We start from the raw sequence: 18,148 nt of genomic DNA on the forward strand, positions 1-18,148 counted from the left end.
AGCATGAAGCATCCTTCCCATTTTTCTTTCTCATCAATCCAACATGTTTTGCAGTCAATCACTCCAAAACTTAGGACTGGAACAGCAAATTGGTTTATAGCCTGAATTTTGTTCCTAGATGTAAACACTGTTTTCAGTATTAATTAAAGTCTTCTAAAGCATTCCTTACTAAGTTTAATTCACATTTGTTCACGTTTTATTGCTGATCCTTCATAAATTCCCAAGTATTTATACACTCCCTCTTGCTCAAGTTCTTTTATATCTTATTCTTGTCCCAAACTGATGTTTTCTTGGTGCAGTTTTCCTGCTCTAAAGATTCATTTTACACATTTATCAAGACCATATGACATTCTTATATCATCTGAAAAAGTTTTGACAACTTGCAGTTGTGCTTTCAATTCCTCATCTGATGAGCTATACCATTTTAAATCATCAACAAAGAAAAAATGAGAAGTCTTTACACTTTGTTGTTTTCTATGGGCCAAACTATAGCCATGACCTAAGCTGTTAACTAGAAAGCTTAATGGGATAAGGGCAAGGCAGAATAGCAGCGGTGACAAAGAGTCACCCTGGAATACCCTCCTCCCCTTTGAATTTTTATCCCTGGGATAATAATGCGTCCTTTATCATGGCTTAATTGCAAAGTGGTTTGTCACTGTAATTTAGGCTATCAATGATGGGTGTATCTTATCATTTGTAAGCACTCTTTTAGCCATGAATGTGGGATACTATCAAATGCTTTTTTGCAGACAATCCATGCCATACTTAGATTCTTCCCCTTTTTACAGTTCTCCCCTATGACTTTATTTAAAAACAAATGATCCTTTGTTCCATATGACTTTCTTTTATTGCCCTTTTGTTTTATTGCCATAATTGAGTTTTCTTCTAAATGACTATAAACTATGTTGGCATCAATTCCAGTGTATAGTTTATACATTGTCGGAAGACAAGTTATTGGGTCTATAATTTTTTAGGGTAGCTTGCAGGTTCACTCTTAATAGGAGCATTGTTTTTCTTGTTGTTAGCCAGGTTGGTATCTGTTCGGGATGTGCATATAAATAGTTCTTACTCATGGCTAAATCTAAGTGCAAACATGTTAATACCTTTAACCAGAAGTTAGGTATTGCATCTGGGCCTGGGGTTTTCCATTTAGAGTCTTTTCTTAACTTTGTTTCAATCTCTCTGGCAGTTCCTTTATCCTATTTCATATTCTGTACCTTTAAACTTCTTATTCTTTCTTTTACTTCTTCTATCCATTTAGCATCTTTGTTATGTTCCACAGGATCTTCATAAATACTCCAAAATATATCTATTTCTTCTTTTTTTGGTGGTCTTTCAATTCCTTTTACCTTGTTTCCCAATTTTCTGTAAAACTTTTTTGGGTCATCAGCAAATTGCTTATTTTGTACTTTTCCTTTATATTTATCTGTGTATCTTTTAAGTTTTTCTACCTATGCTGAGATTTTTAGTTTATTTGCGATAGTGCATGATAGATCCTGATCTGTTCTAATACTGCACATTGCTTTTATCACATCTATCTTTCTAAGTATTTTTGTTGATCTGTTCCCCCTTCTATACTCTTCTAACAGTGACACTTCTTGTCTTAAGTGTTTTATAGTTTTCTCTATTTCATAATTCCATGATGGTATTCGATTTCTCCCCTTCCTTTCCCCCACTACCCTGTGTTCTTGTGGTAGAACTTTATCAGTTATTTGTTTTGCTGTGCAGTAATATATCCTGTTTACTTCTGTTATATCCCATGGATCTCTATGGACAGTCCTAATTACTGTGTTCATTTGTTTTATCAGACATCTGACTTTTTGGGTTTTATTGACGTTCTGCAGTCTATTTCTTTCATTGATCTTAATATGCCTAGCTATCTCTATTAAATCAAGCAACTCTTCTCTTAGCTCATTTTCTTCTAAACTGAGGCACATGTTTTTGTTTTCCACTTGTTGTGGGCATTCTATAGAAAGTTCTATAGCATCTTCCTGTGGCACATTCTCTTCAATTTCATCCTGTGCCATCCATTTCCCTGCCATATGGGAATTCACTGACCTATCACTCCTCAACATTGACTGCATCAGAGTTTCCACATTTTTCTGTTCTTTCCCTTGCTGCCCAGCTTCAAGTGAACATTTATACTGGTTTCCTATGGAAGGGTCCAAAATATCTTCATATGGCACCTGACCAATTACTTCCAATTCTGCTGGTTTCCCCTTAATATGGATGTCCATTGCTCCGTCCTGTTGTGGTGCTTTCTGAATTAGATTTTCTACACTAAATCCTTCACTTAGCAGGTACTCTATAACCTAAGTTTCCATTTCTTTAACTTCTCCATTATTAATCTTCTTTTCTACTTTTCCTCTTTGTCTTCTTATTTTTTGTATTGTAAAGTTTTCCATATCTGGATTCTTTTGCCTGTATTTCACTTCAAGTATCTTTGATGCTGCTTTTTTTAATTGGTTAGTTTTACTTTCTCCTTTGCAAAGAAATTACACCATATTAAATCTCTTTTTCTTTCCAATGTCCATCATTTTTCTTCAGATGTCTCCTGATCTTACTGTTTCTCCTTACTTTGGGGACTTGTTTCATCATACTGTGATGTAACCTGTGTAAGACCTTCTACAACACATCCTTCACTTCGCAGGCACGTTATAATTTCAACTTCTTTTTTTTTATGTCTACTTTACTAATCTTCTTTTCTACATTCCCTCTTTGTGATATTATTTTTTTATTGTGAAATTTTCCAAATCTGGATGCCTTTGCCTGTATTTCTCTTCAAATATCTTTGGGGCTGCCTTCTTTATATTGATTAATCTGGCTTTTGCTTTGCATATAGCATGAAACATGACCTATCAGGCCCTCTGGAATTGCTCCTTAGCTGTAGCATCCAAACAGGCTTTGTAACTCACAAATGAAAAACAGAAACAGTAATCCCTCTGCACAAAGGTGGGCCAACTACAGATGCATAAGGCTCACTAGTCTCATATGCAATGTGTTGGCCTGAATTATCATAGAAATGATCAATAATGAAATAGGAAACCTCCAGACAATGGACCCAACCCAACCCAATTTGGTTTTGTCAAGGGCAGTTCATGCCTATTCAACCTGATGGACTTCTTTGAGAAGATCGCCAAAGCAATGGATGAGGGCAAAATGGTTCATACTGCCTACCTTGACCTGGCCAATGGATTTGACACAATACCTCACTCAGGCATTGTTGACAAACTCAATAGGTTAGGTAAAAACCCATATGTCACGAGGTAAATTGCCAGCTGTCTCACAGACAGGACCCAGGAAGTTAAAATTAGGGAGTCCAACCTACAAAGAGGCCAGTCACAAGTGGAGTCCCTCAGGGGTTGGTCCTGGGACCACTCATTTTTGTCATTAACTTCTCTGAAATCAAGGCCAAAGTCAATGGCCTCTGGCTGACTAAATTTGCAGATGATTGCAAATTAGGAGCAGTCATATAATCTCCCACCAACTAAATATTCACCAGGAAGGGCTGACACAGACAAATAATTGGTGCCAGAGTCATGGACTAAAACTAAATAACTGAGAAATGCATAATAGTATCAATTAGGAAGTCATCCAAACAGTAACTAGCATATTAGCAACACACTTGACCAAGAAGACAGGGACTTGGTGACACACGTAGACAGCAATCTTGCCTTTGACCATCATGTGTGTACAGTAGTGAGAAAATCATTCTCTGTTGTGCAACCAACAAAGCTATAGCATCTAGGTCCAATGAAGTCATTGTTCCACTGTATTCAACATTCACCAGACCTATCCTTGAGTATGATGCCCCGTTGATATGTACCTAATCAGCCATATCCAACAATTGCAGCATCCACAGAGGTTCCTCACTAAAATAATCCAGGGCATAATTAACATGTCCTATGCAAACCACCTCAAGTCCCTTTCCCTGTGTTCTGTCTCCTACAGTCTGTTTAGTGGAAATCTATGTCTGGCATAAGGCATTGTCAGACCATGCCCTGAGGGACCTCCTGCATATCTGCAAAGCAAACAATACCAGAATTACCTATTCTAAAGACTTAAACCTTCCTGCATATCTGCAAAACAAGCAACATCAGAATTACCTATTCTAAAGACTTAAACCTTTCCAGTGGTACAAATAGGACCTGTTGGGAGACAGGCATGTATCCCAGAAACTACCCCTTCTCTGGAGCAGGCTCCCCATCCATATGAAGCCGAGTTTCTCCCTAATTTAATTTAAATGTAAATTGGACAATTGGATGGGGAACAGGATTTTCATCCCTATTTTGGCACCTAGGTCTTTAATGGACACAGGCAGACGGTAAATGTTTCATCTCCCCCGGCCCCTGTTTGGAAATGTTTCATTTCCCAGGCCCCTGCTTACACTTATGAAGGATATGAGAGCTTGTCAGAAATTTCTGATGTTAGCCTAGTAATCATCTACAAACCATTGCAGCTACAGTGGACAGACAGTCCAGTAGATCAGCCATGTAAACGACTGTTGTGTACAAATACTTATAACTGTCTTTCAGATCCTGTTAGTGACTACTCTGCATCTTCACTACATTCCCATGATGTGGAGGTCCTGATCACCTGATAGGGTGATGCATAGTCCACAGCTGCCACAGGCACTACTGAAGGTGCATCAGTGTGGCCACATGGTGGTCTAATCTGCTATGATGTATGTACTACCACAAGTTGTACCTTCAGTGATAGTAGTAATAACAGTTCTTCTGCTGATCACAGAGAACAATCTGTTGTAGGGCTTATGGAAGACTCACCTTCCTGGTTCCTTGAACTATATTCCCATGTAAGAGGAGCTGTTTCTGCAGGTGGCAGAAAACATGTAGGTGAGTGTACAAGTTCCTCATCAAAATAATCTTTCCTGCATTGTAGAAGTGCATCTGTGTCTGACAGTTGTGGTGCTCCAGAGTTACATGTCCCAGTACCTCAGCACCATAACAATAGATCTTCTGTGGGGGTACTTCAACAGCATTGCCCAGTGAATTTGGTCTGCTGCATTTGTAGCAACCACATCTCTGATCACAGTACTGATCTTCTCTGGCAGAGCCAGCAGACACTATCTCATTGTGCAACTGGACTGAATGATGTGTTCCACAATGTATAATATTTTCTTTATCCTTGTTAATCCCAGCCCTAGTGCAAGGATATCACCATGACAGGTGCCATCAGAGGAATGTACTTTCTCCAACAAGTTTTCAATTGGTATAAGAAAGAGACACGTATGATGTCATTCCTGCCACAACTCCAAGACTTTCTGTATCCACATCCTCATCCTTGGCATCACTAGAAGATATGAAAATTAGTGATCCAAGTACAGTTGATCATGCTACAGATAGAGAGTGAGCTGTATGGCCAGTGTTAAGACAGCAGACTGCTGCAGGGACTGTGGGACATTATGTAATAAATGCATTGTGACATGGCATAAAGGTAGCTGGAGCAGACATGTCTATTGAGGGCAGTCATGATTCAACTGGCAACAATTAGTGCATCCATGCAGATGTAGGCATCTGGCTGCCCTGATTTTGCCAGGAGATAGATTCAAGTTATATGACAGCATGTCAGTCTTCTGCAGATGGCAAACACTACTCTAAAAATTGTTTCTATATCCATACTGTCCATGGCTGCATCCCCACATAGATGTTCACATGCCCACAGATATGATTGATGTCCTTCTGGCACCATCATGGCACCCCAATTAGATACACCAGTCAGGGCCCCGCAGTTCAGTGCTAACACACTCTCTTGTAACCTCACTGCAAGACTCAACTAACTATGCCCATTTAGGATGGCCACCAACTTTATGCTGGAATGCCACAGCAGGGGCCACTTAAGGGTTGTTGGTTATGCACTCAACAGGTCTCACTATCCCTTAAACAGGATGCCCTCAGTCTTGTCATTGTGGGATAACATAGCGCACCCAGCCATCATTCTGCTAATGGAAACTCCATCTAATTTCTGTGGGATGTTATCTCTGACCTTCAAAAGCCTACTTGCCATGTGAGTGCATAGCTGTATCATCTAGCATTAATGGCTACTCAATCTAAGCTGCATTTACTGTCCACTGCCACAGTACTCCATGCTAAACCTATAAATAATGATGACTGTGCCCTGCACTCCCTGCTGGTCTGTGAAGGCATGATAATGTCTAATGCACACAATGTGGCCATTCACTGCATTTTAATGCATAGCCTGGTTGTATCATTGCTTGCATCAGTTCTATCCTTTGTTGCTCCAGTTGCAGTCCCTAGTTCTGGACCAGACACTGCATCTTTACTAGTGTTGTGGAGTTTTATACGTTTTCATAAGTCTAAGAATGCATTAGCCAGTTAAAAAGAAGACAGGAAACACACAGTAGTTCACATTCTTTTTGCTGGCTGGGTTGTCTATATATATTTTTAGCAAATACAATGAATCCCCATTTAATAATCAGACTGATCAAACCATTAGGTGTTGTCTTGACTCCAGTCAGTTTTATGGGTCCAAGAAGGGCTGCATAGAAGAGTAACCAAAAGCATGATGCTTATGGGATGCACAGCCTGCCATTCAGAGGCACACTACCCAGTCCCAACCTTGAGTGATGCTATGCCTGGTTACTTAGAGCTACAGCTGCATGTCATGCAACATTTGATATAGTTAACAGCAGAAGAAAGAAGTTTGAATATACACGTAGGGAGTTAAAATTTGTTTAATACCTCCATGTTAATAACTTTATCACTTTGTGGTGGATAGAGTCAAGAAAACCATTTACAGTCATTCATTTTTTGTTTACAATTCTTCGGTAACTTCAAAGGTCAGCCAGAACCTCCAATGTATCCAAAAAATGTTACAGGTTGGAATTTGCTACATATGGCTTGCTGACCAAGCTCTAAATATTTTAGCTTGCTTTCTATTTCATATTCTTGTATTTTAAAATAAACTAAGTGAACTCAATATTCCAGTTTTAGAATCTACTACAGCAGCTGCAGCTGTTTTGTGTGCAAGCGTACATGTGCGTGCATTATCACACAAATACTCATAAAGGAGAAGGACCCATCTAGGGTGAACACAGTAGTAGTACATCATGAATTCATGCAGTTGCAGTAAAAAGATAAGAGATACAGCTGGAAAAAGTACAATTGGGGAATTGGAAGAAAAGAGTTAGCACACAAACAAATTAGCATTAGTCTTTTGTAAGATAACAGACACAAAAAGCTTCAAAATGCACATCTTGATGAAAAGTTAAAAGCATAAATACAGTCCCCGCATGGTAATGCCAAAGTGGAAAATCATTAAACATAGATAGGCTTGCACTTTAGCATATTCCCGCACAACTCTGCAGTAGCAACAGCTAAATATGTTTATTTTTTTTTCAGTGTGACTCTACTTTCATTTAGCAACGCAGGATATAGTTGTCTGTCCTACTATCTGATGTCATATAAAAGTAGTACATTCAAAGTAAACCTTTAGGTACAGTGTGATCAGTATGTGTCACATTTCTGTTGTGATATCTTCCTCTGGAGTTCAGATCTGGAACATGTTGCTTTGGCACATGGTAATCAAATAATTGCCAATATTTTCTGCAGAATTGTGGTGTCCTATTTTCTGAACTCTGGTTCTTTTTTTTATGTGTCATCTTGACTATGGTAGCATAAATTAATAGGGAGACACAGCCAGCTGTTTAATCCCTTAGGAAGTGTGACTTGCTGGACAGAGGGGGCCTGCAGTTAATAGAACTACTGCTAGTGGTAACTATATGCAGTGAAGGGAGTTGACTCCTAAAAGCCTTCCATTGCTTAAAAAAAGAACTCATAAAGATGAAAAGCATGTGAAACAATTAGGACTAACCTATTGCATAAATTAACTTTATTTAAAACTAAACTCATTTTAAGGTGTGATGAACCATTTGCTCAAACTGCTTCCTTGACTAGAAAGTTAAAGTAGACAGAGTGAGAATAAAATAATTCTGTATATGTGCATATGTATGTTGTGTGCGGGCATGTGTATGCATGGGTACAAGTTTGTATCTCTGTATGCTTGCGAGGGTGGCCTAATGGTTAAGGTGTTTGCCTTACAAACACAGGGTGCAAGGTTTGAGTCTCACAAAGGATAATTGGCTAGTCTTAAAATGGCTCGCAAGGGCACTTAGCCTAGTATTATTCTATGTGTACGTATTTGTGTGTGTGCAACTGATGTACAGATATGCAAACATTGCATTTATTACTATTTACTGGCTAGGCACAAGTATGTTTTTTCAGAAGTGACCTTAAAAGACTATTTGATTAGCTGAATTGCTCATTCCACAAGTATGCAGTGGTAATTGATTGAATCAAACTGATGGCTAAAAGCAGTTCAAAATCAGTGAAGAAAACATTTAACCCTATGTACTGTACTGCTGAACTAATGCTTAACCATGATCAACCACCTTAATTATGCCTGCATATGTTTCTATGAAGTAAGGCACTTGCATTTTTCCCTAGAAGGCTGACTCTCAGGATAGTTATGTGCTGAAGTGTCCCTTTAAATCTTTTAAAATATGTCTGCATTATAAACATTATGTAGTGAAATCACTTCAGAGTTCATACAATGCAAAAGCACATAGACTACTGGAGTGGTAGCTGATATACATGGATTATTTTACTTTATCTTATTGACCGCTATCAAAAGTGAATAGTTAAAATGAAATGGCTTAGCAGATGTGTGTTAATTATCAGTGGGTGCATATTAAAACAATGATGCAACATGATCACTTTTAAATAAAATTGGATCCAAAGACATTCAGACAGATTCAATGAACCCTACATGGCTTGATATGCTGCGCAATGCGCATATGGTAACTCACTGTTTTGCATTCAGTAAGTGGTGCTACATGGTGTGTAAAGCCACACAATCATGGTAAACACCGTGGCATGCTAAACTGTATGCTAATCAACCAATCCAAGATGGAAATGCTATTCAACAAGTTATAAAGCAACCATGAAGACTCAGTGCTGGTTTTACCCTGCAAATTCCAAAACCTACTGAAATACAGCCATGGATAGGGGTCTACACAGAAACAACGTTAGGGTCTGCTGTTGCTTTAATTCAAGTGTATGTGCAGCAGGCTGAAGACTATGCTGCTGCTGCTGCCAATAGACCATGGCCAAGAAGGAGAAGAGTTTTCAAACCCTGACTAACTTATCACACTCTGCATGAGGTGGAATGAGATGGAAATTGTAGAGTGCTACAGAGTAAATAGAGAAACACTACAGGAACTCTGCAACCTCTGTCATCAACTCAAAACCAGGGCAAAATGAGGGGACCCCATACCAGTAGAAACGAAGACATATGTAGCACTTAGAACTTTAATTACAGGAACCTTTCAGAGACCAACAGAGGCATGCTGGGGATGCCACAGGCATCAGCATCCAAGATCCTCAATCAGTCCCTGAATACTATGCTCCAACATGCCAGCGAACACATATATTTCCCTGTACTCCTGAGGACAGGGCCACAAATATGCATGAGTTATACTCTGTAGCATACTGCCCTGTAGTACTGGATGCAATAGATTGCACACATATAGAAATTATGACACCACATGGTGAACAGGGAAGGGTCTACATAAAAAGAAAAGGCTTCCACTCTATTAACTGCCAAGTTGTGTGCAATGCCAAGAGAATCATCATGAATGTGTGTGCTGGCAACCCAGGCAGTTACCATGATTCACATATATGACACACCTCCCAAATGTATCAGATGTTAGTGATATCACACAGGTTCATTTACTGGCGGATGCAGGTAATACAGTAGAACCATGGCTGATGACTCCAATCAGAAATGCTCACACACCCACTGAAGAATGCCATAATGAGGCACATGCTTAAACCAGAAATATCACAGAACATGTGTTTGGGCTGCTGAAGTCATAGTTCTAGTGCCTAGATATATCTTGGGGAGCTCTGCAGTACAATCCACGCACATGTACTGAAATATTCACTGTCTGTGCCATGCTAGAGAACATCATCCTGAGAAAGCAGCTTCAGCAGGATTAACAAGGGGAATGGGCACACATCCCACTACCAATGACAAGGTCACCCAGCTATATACAGATGAGGAGTCAAAGGGGAAACCATCAGCTGCTGTGGGTGTAAGCAGATGTAGGCATGGTGAATATGTCCTTACATTGGCTAACAGGCAAGGATTAGTACAGTCAATCACCACCAAATGGGCTAAAACATTCATCCTATGCACATACATATAGTAACATTGATGACAGGCAATGCTCACAGCCTTCACCTGCCCATGTAATGGCTGTGTATTGCTAGCATCAGAATGAACTAAAACTGTGGCAACCACTGGATTTACAAGGTAGGTGTTGAACCCAGAGTGTATTTTGTAATAATATGAATGAATGGCATATCCTTGCATGTTGTTATTTAGTAATGTATGCAAGTAAAAGTTGGTTGATTTGTACAGAAATTACTTTAGCACGTGACAGCAGAGATTTATGTGACTGCATGTGCCCTATATCAAGTAGTAGTCCTCAGGCATCAACAATTCACACATTCATACCTCTCAAAAGTACTGATGGTCACTGAATATCCTTAGTTTTGCATCGTACTTTTGTACAAGAAAATCATTAAAGAGTGAATTTGGTAAAGAGACACGTTTCAATTTCAGACTTCACAACCCTCAGAAGTTTATTAAAAGTACTGATGCAAACAAATGTTTGATGCTATCAACTGTCTAAGACCAAAATATGTTAAAAGAACAATTAGCAAAACAACACCACAAACTCAGATATACTAAGGACTAAGTCATCTATGCAACCTGAGCATCAGACACAAATGTTATGTATCCCTGAATCCAAAAGATAGAAAACAAGAATCTGGCACAGTTATCATCTAATGCATGTGTGTGTGTGTGTGTGTGGGGGGGGGGGGGTCAGCAAACCTACGCTGACATAAAAGGTTGGTGAGTGTGTGTGAGTAAGAAAGAGAATCAGGCAGACATTTAGATAAAGTAAAAAATGGCCAGTGAGACAAAATGAGCTTGAAGTTTCATGGCTGAACCATGTAACTATTATGTGTATGTTTGCATGGGTCCTCCAGGTGGAACTGGTGTGTGTGTCTGCAGGAATACAGCCTATACTGGACAGGTGTGAGCCATGCATGGTAGAGGTGACAGTTCATCATTGTCATTCCTGATCATGAGCACTGACTCTGACAGGAGTTGTACTTGTATGTCCATACCCACAGTCAACTGCACTGCTGTTACCTAAAAGTGACTGATTCTGCTGGACAAGCTCCCATCACAAGGATGCCCAGGACCATGAGCCCATGGCCTGCTATGTTTGGGTGTGGACACCTCAACCACTAATGGAGCAGTGGAAGCAGTGCTACTATGGGAGTGTGATTGGGCACAGCCACATTGGCTAACAACAGATGATGTTGCTGACCTATGCCCACAAGAATGCCATCCCCCTCCCAGCAGATGTTCCATCACAGACACTGCCCATTCCAGCATGTTATTCATCTGATCCAGTGAATCGGCAACACAGTGGAGGTAGTCACACATGCCAGCCTGTGCCACATCTGCAACCCTAAGAATTTCTCTGGAGGACCTATAGGAACATGCCTGCACCTCCATGATTGCCCTACATATATGTCAAATGGCACAGAAGTCAAACCTGGATCAAGTGGAGGATGTACAGCAGACCTTCTCTGAACATACCTAACAACCCTCATGTGTGGCACCTCACCCACACTTTGGCTACAGCCAGATGCAAAAGGTACTGAAACCACAGTAACCACACTTCCCTGATCAAGTGGCTTACCATTCAGCTGTCCAATATCTGACTGCTCACTGGAATGAGTAGGCGTATGCATACTGGTTGTGTCTGATGGAATTAAAGTGAATGGTTCAATGTCAACCTCAGTGTCAGATTCAACTTCTGCACCCCTCAACTGTGCTTCTGTTTGGCCACCATCATCATCAGAGTCTGCTGATACTCTGACATGAGGTGGAAAGAGTCCTACACTTTCACTATCAGGATCACCTGTGATAATAACCAGCAAACACAGGGAAGAAATTAATAGCTACACTACTATAGTCAAATGTACTATGCTAACAAATTAACATTGCTGCCACTATTACAGAGAGTACAGCAGCACACACACCAGTCCTGACACCCACATCACACATATGAATACAATAAATATTTCTTTGAACTGCACATCACTACTGTCAAAAACAAAAATATTTGGTTTATGTGCAGATGATGCTATGCTTCCCATGGATGATGGTCCTACTAGAAGTTAAGTAAAAGGTAAGGAAACCATCATCACAAGTAACAGTAACACAGAGGGTTAAAACATTTTGCCCTTTATATGTCTAAGTCTACCCTAAGCCCATGTGTACTCATATGTTGTTAACTGTATCAATCTACAACTATCTTCCCCCCAAACAAATTTAATGTTAAACAAGAATTAAGTATTGCTGTCAGTATTTTACTATACAAGAAATATTTCATAATTGAGATAGATAAGCCTACCTGGAAGCTCCTCCTATGACATACTTGTTCCTCCTGAAACAGTAGCACCAACATCAATAATATGCAGTTGTGAAATTTCCAGTGAGCTGGAATGCTTGATTTTCTGTTAATGGCATCTATTCATTGGCCACTGCAGCTGCTCACCTCCATGCAGATCAAATCATGTCAGTGGCCCTATGTCACACCTGCTCATATGTCCTGCCGAGGCTGCCTACTGCATTCACATCATCAACTATCTGCTGCCAAATTTGCATTCTGCCTGACATATCTCCATATCCCCTCTGAAACAGAAAGGCACCATGTCAGCTAAAAGTTTCCACAATTACCTCATTCTCAGGGTCACTGAAGAGGAATTTTTTGGGGATTCAGACACCTGGGTGCCATAGCCCTAGGTGATCTAAAACACAACAGAAGGATAATACACATAAGTACCACATAACTAAAAGTCTTGTTTTGGTATAACACATAAAATGTATAATTTCACTATTACCACTAGAGAAACATAAAACAGTCAAGCTATTCAAATATTAAAAAAAAGGAATTGTGTGGTTGTAATATATTACAATCACACACACACAGCAAGGCTGGATCCAAAAAAAGGAGAGCAACAATAGCAAAAGTCTTGTTTTTGCCAAAACAGAAATACAGCTTTGCTCCCTCACCCTCCATAAGCAGGGTAATGACACATTTTCCTAAAAAAAACATCAGTGACATGCAAAAAAATGCTATCAAAAAAACTGTTTCTGCAACATGTGTACAGATTTAACACAGAACATTTCATTTTATGCTATTGCCAGCCATGTCTGCCTGTGGCCAGTACTTCCCTAGAGATGTGCATGGTGTATCCTTGAAGGCTAACACCTCTGTGTCATTGACGGTATAGGACATTTACATTTAATGGGAATAACAATAGAAGAGTGTACAGAGAAAAATAAGTTGTAACATTAGCACTTGTGAATGCAGCTAATAAGGATGTGCTTCTGAGAATGTGAAATGCCCTGACAAACATGTTAGTGGTATCAGTACACTTCTAAGAAATACAGACAGATATATATATATATATATATATATATATATGTGTGTGTGTATATATATATATATATATATATATATATATATATATATATATATATATATATACAGGTCCCCTTCACATGGTAGACTTTTCACAAAGTCGACTTTCATATGGCCAAAATCATATGATCGACTTTCAAAAAGCTGGCCATGGGGAACTGCTATTTCCATGTGAAATGGGCAAATTTCCATCTTCTGCACTGTAGTGTGATCTCAGAGTTCGTATATTTAAGTTATGGGGTGTGTGGGGTGGAGCCCCCCATGAGAGGTGCAGGGGGGCTTGCCCCCTGCTAACAGTTTTAAGGTAAGTGTTTGTTGTGTGTTTTTGTGTTTATTTTACATGGTCGGCTTTCCGAAAGTCGATCATATGGTCTCGGCCATATGAAAGTCGACTTTGTGAAAAGTCAACCATGTAAAGTAGACCTACACATATATATATATATATATATATATATATATATATATATATATATAGGTCTTCTTCTAAATTTTGAAGTGTCAAAACTTCTGAAACTTGAAAATGTAAATAAAAAAAAATAAAAACAAAAAAGGTGTTTTTTTACATTTTTGAAGCATCCCCCACACCCCTTGCTAATTAAATATCCCAACTCTGAGATCACACTACAGTGATGAAAACAGTAAATATACCATTCTGTGCTGTGCAGTGATCTCCATTTAAACAGTTCAAGTTTCAAAACTTCGATCGTATGAAATTATTGAAATTTAGAAGTAGACCCATATATATAAGATATATATATATATATATATATATATATATATATATTCAGATTTTTCTTAAGGACATTTCAGCATATGCAGTATATAGATGAAAAACGCAAGCATACCTTATCAAGGTCAGTAGTCTTCTTTGCAGATATATCCCAAAGTAATACCCTTTTCTGTGTTTTTCACATAAACATGTCTTCTCACCTTCAGGTTCTCAAGCTACAAGGTTCCCTTTTAATGGTGTAGCTTCAGGGCTGGGAGCACAGTGAAGATGCAAATAAGGTTTGAAAAATAAGAATTGCTGAATCATAATTACTTGGCTCAATGTAGCAAATGTAAACATAGTCCAGGCACTCTGTCAGTGTTTGTTGATAATGGATTGCATTTGTGAATGATTGCTTGTATGAGAACAAAAACACAACAATTCAGACTTCCCTACCTCCTGTGGGTGTTTCAGCCAGGTTAGACTTACAAAGTGTAACTTCCCTACCTCCTGTGAGTGTGTCAGCCAGGTTAGACTTACAAAGTGTAGAAGTAATTGTATCAAGATTTTAAATGTAAATAAGCAGAACGCATTTCACATTTTCTGTTCAGTAACATCCAACCTCCCCTTCATTTTTTTGGCAATTGTACATTATTGGGATTTAATATCCTCACACATTTTAAGAATAATGATACAGAATGCCTTACAGACTGCATGTTTCTGATTACTGCTCAAATAACACAAGAATGAACAAAAACACAGAGAGATAAGACACAATTGCATTTTTGCAAGCAATAGTCATACTTTTTTCTGTGATCACTCAGTGCACTACATCTGAAATGAATACATATTTTGTTAGTACTGTGGCTGATGTTGCAGTTGGGTTGTATGCACTATGGTTTCACTTCTCTGCTGTAAAGCTGTTTGTGTGGAAATGAGGGATGAGACACCCTTACTTTGTTTTGAAGTTGAAGGTTCATTGGGTGAGAGTTCAAATCCAGACCTGTGTAAAACATTTCTGGTATAACAACAGATATTTGGTAGAGTTTATTTTATAGATTTTTTTCTACATTTCAACAAATTTTTTTATTATTTTTAAAAATATAAGTGCCTGTGTGGTGTGCAGCTTAGTGTAAAAAAGGGAAATGGAGAAACACACTGAATGTCAGGTTTAGCTATGCTTATCTCATTTGTGCAATGCTTAGCAGAACAAGACAAAACACCTACAGACAGGGCTTAGCCAGTGTAAAGGTCAAAAAGGATACATTGTTGCAGTTTTGGCTTTCCATTATGCAATGCCACTAAGCAACATTGCACAGCAGTTATCAAGCTTCCCCAACACCTGCAGCTATCGACCACCAGCAGACAGGATGCAGACATTCAATCATTTAAAATGGATACATTCTATTAATTCTGTTGTGCACCATGCAAACATGCTAAGAGGTGTTGTGTGATGGTTAACACACAAAATTTAAGAATGAAGCGGAGTCCCACAGGGCTCAGTCTTGGGAACCCCCTGTTCAGTATATATTTCTCCGAAGTACAGGCAAAGTCGGAGGGACTGTGGCTAACCAAGTTCGCAGATGACTGTAAATTGGGTGCAATAATTGACTCTCCAGCTGACACAGACATCCTGCAAAAGGGTCTCACAGAGACAAACACCTGGTGTCAAAGTCACGGCCTCAAGCTAAATGCCAAAAACTGCATAGTAATCCCATTTGGGAAAAACAAAGTACCTACAAACTACCACATAGATGGGAATCCACTAAGTAGAGAAGAAGTAATTAGGGACCTGGGTACCCAAGTAGATAGCATCCTCTCCTTTGATAACCACATAGCCAAAATGGTCAGGAAATCCTTCTATGTGGCACACTTGATCACAAAGGGTTTCTCATCCAGATCCAAGGAGGTGATTGTGCCCCTTTACTCCTCACTCATTAGGCCCATAATAGAGTACAATGCCCCATTTGGGATGTACCTCACTAGACACCTGTAACAACTAGAAAGACCACAGAAGTACCTCACTAAGAGGATTAAGGGCCTTAAACAATTACCCTATGAAGCACAGCTAAAAAAGCTCCAGCTCTTCTCAGTCGCTTACCGTCTGCTCAGAGGTGACTTATGCCTGACCTATAGGGCCATGTCAAACCCTGAACTAATGGACATGCTTCTCCTCAAAAAAAACAAGATCCCTCAGAACCACTCGTTCTAGTGACTTGAACCTATGTACAACAATAAACAGGGCATGCCGGAGGGATAGATTCCTGTCCCAGTGACTCCCCTCACTCTGGAATACAATCCCAATCCATATTCAACAGAGCTCCTCTCTGACCCTCTTCAAGAGAAATCTTGATGAGTGGATGGGTAATCGTAAGTTCTACCCTGGGATCACTTCAGGAGCCCTGTTGACAGAGGCCCAGGTTACTAATCTAATGGGGAGGCGAAAGCCATCACTCTGTGGCTAGGCTTATAAATGCCCATGGGCAGATAGCCTAGTACTTATCTATGAACCTATGAACCTATGAGCAAGGAATTATGCAACTGTTATATAACCATTTCTTTGGCAGCAGTTGTAAGTGTAGGGATATAATACAGATGGTCCTGGGATCTAATAAAGGAAGTGCAAGATATTTGTACTGTTGTGACAGTCCAGTTTATAGTAAGGAATGCAAAAATATACAAGTGTTCTTTCAAAATTCTTGAAGCAACAGATGTAAGTGTAGGGCTGCCATTTAGATGAACTGAGGCTCTAATACGGGACATTTCAGACATTTTTGCTGTTGTTGCACTTCATATTATATTCAATCTCACTTATAACACTTTAGCTAGCAGAACTGATATCAGTTATATTTTGAGGGATAAGACAGCCTTATTGTGTTTTCAGATGTATGACTGAGGGTATACTGTCTAGTGTATTTCTGTAAGTATAATTCTGCTATCTGGACTTGGATGGTGTTCACAGTTAAATAAGATACATACACAAATGATTCTATATATAATGACCTTGTCAGGTCACACACTTATATGGTTAACACATTAGACTCTCATCTGTATTTATGAATGATTTTTGACTACATTTGAGAAGCACTTCTTCTGTGGCAAAGATAAAAAATCACCAATGTGGAAGAAAATGTTTTGTCCCTTATGAATAAGTTTGAATCCCACACTGTAAAAATAAATTTTATCAGTGTATAAAGTCAAACCAAAAATGTATCAAGCATGAAATGTATGCCCCCAGTGCATGTCTGCAAAGTTATATCACCTTACAGTTACAACCTCAGACACCCATCAAACTAATGTCAAGTGTCAGATTAACTTTTCTATTTCAAAAATAGTTTTCCTCCCTGCTTGGCACTATTGCTCTCTGGTTACATCGTGCAAATGCGGTTGGCAACATTTCTCAGGTTTGTGCACTACCAGTAAATGCAATAATAGGAATTGATGGGAAACCACCATTTACAATTGATCTACTTTTGGGATTAGACATATCTAGTGTTAAAGTAGAAGTTGCCCAATTTAGGGTATAGAGGTGGAGTGTTTAGGAGTCCAGGATATTTACTGGACTCTTGGTAAAGCACTACAGCTAAAGGCTTCTTAAGGGAACTCTTTTGGCTCCTAGTACAAGTCTGAGTCTTGGAATAGTCTGGCCAAGGCTGTATCCAGTGTGACTGGCATCCCACATACTAAAGAACAGTATAGGCACAATTTCGATGATCTAAAAAGGCACAAGAGGGAATACTCTCAACCAGTGGTTGGATGAGTTTTAAACCAGCTACACTCCACAGTTGTGTAAGTATGCTAATAAAGAGAATTTGTAATACATAGAA

Source organism: Protopterus annectens, chromosome 3.part1 (genome assembly GCF_019279795.1).
Source record: "Protopterus annectens isolate FY-2018-M chromosome 3.part1, PAN1.0, whole genome shotgun sequence".
Taxonomy (NCBI): Eukaryota; Metazoa; Chordata; order Ceratodontiformes; family Protopteridae; genus Protopterus; species Protopterus annectens.